We start from the raw sequence: 1,593 nt of genomic DNA on the forward strand, positions 1-1,593 counted from the left end.
TCCACGAAGAGGACAGAGATTTTAATTTTTGTTATTAGAATGTTACCTATTTTAAACAAAAATACTTAACAATTTTATCTCAATAAGGAAATATCCAGAATGTACCCAAAGGTAAGAGTTGCAATTCTTCAGAAAAATTCAGGATTTTTCCTTTTTGAGTATCAAAAGTAGACGTATTTTCGTGGTTATGTCATTAGTTTCACACAATTCAATACCTGCCAAACTGTTTGCTGATACTCTTTTTTTGGAAAATAAAACTGTAATGACAAGAACATTAATTGCAGCAGTTCCCTCTCCTGGACCACAACAGTGAAAACAATGACGTCAAACTCAGTAAATTTACAATTCCATCTAGGTTAAACACATCAATTAACGCAGTCAAAAGCAATATTTTATATCACATTCAGAGATGAAAAACTGTACAGTACACCTATTTCACCTAGATAGCCTGTGAGACGTTACATAATATTACTATGATAAATCAAGTAGCTAAAAAACCCAGCCTTGAATTTGCTGACATATTAACTTTCAGAACTGTTTACCTGCAGAGAGGTGAGCCTCCTCTGAGTTTCTGTGGCTGGACTGCTACACAACAGGTGTCAGCACATCTTAACTCTTGCTTTTGTTCAAGAAAACTTGGACAACTGTTTTCAGTAATGAACAATAAACCTACCTTATGCATCCATATTCTTCCTTTCCTTATAATATGTGTTAACCTATCCACGCACACTCTGTGAAGCGGCAAGTAGAAGCCAAGTTCACTTTGTGGAAGTATAATTGATAGTCCGTACGTGCTTCTGTCTCCATTCCAATTTCCATCAAATATTAATGATACAATGATTACCCTTTTTTCTGCCAAGACGAAGAACTTCACATCTATTGCACCACTTTCTGCATTCCGAAGTATTTCTCCATTCAGGGTGTGGTTAGCAAGAAAAGTTATTTCACCATCACTGAGAAGTACCTGTTCTGTTTTTGGGGCCCAGATATGCCGCACTCTTGGGCCAAGAATATTGTCCCAGTAGGCAAAAGTGGCAGCTAATAAAGGTGACTCGCCATTCAAAGAGATCTCTGTTTTAGCAACTGCAGGAGATGGTGGTGGACAAAGCGCTGTCATGCCTGCTTCCTCTCTTGTGTATAACTAAAGCACATTACCTAAAAGTTTTCAAAGAAAAAAACAAAACAAAACAAAACCAATATTAGACCAGCATTATTATCTCATCTTCTTTTGTTTCCAGAGAAGACTTCAAGACACAGTTTGAGTTTCCCCTCAGTTCAAGAAGGACAGGGAACTGCTGGAGAGAGTCCAGCGTAGGGCTACAAAGATGATCAAGGGAGTGGAGCATCTCCCTTCTGAGGAGCGGCTGAGGGAGCTGGGTCTCTTTAGTTTGCAGAAGAGGAGACTGAGGGAAGACCTCATTCATGTTTATAAATATATAAAGGGTGAGTGTCACGAGGATGGAGTCAGGCTCTTCTCGGTGACAAACAATGATAGGACAAGGGGTCACGGACACAAACTGGAACACAGGAGGTTCTACTTAAATTTGAGAAGAAACTTCGTCTTCTCAGTGAGGGCAACAGAGCAGTGGAACA

The 1,593-nt window shown here is 39.2% G+C and overlaps 1 pseudogene; it reads right to left on the bottom strand.

Annotated features, from left to right (window-relative positions):
* Window positions 1–538: 538 nt before the first annotated feature.
* On the bottom strand, window positions 539–1,161 carry LOC104546156 (annotated as a pseudogene).
* Window positions 1,162–1,593: the final 432 nt, after the last annotated feature.

This window comes from Mesitornis unicolor, unplaced genomic scaffold, assembly GCF_000695765.1.
Source record: "Mesitornis unicolor isolate BGI_N332 unplaced genomic scaffold, ASM69576v1 Scaffold26199, whole genome shotgun sequence".
Lineage (NCBI taxonomy): Eukaryota > Metazoa > Chordata > Aves > Mesitornithiformes > Mesitornithidae > Mesitornis > Mesitornis unicolor.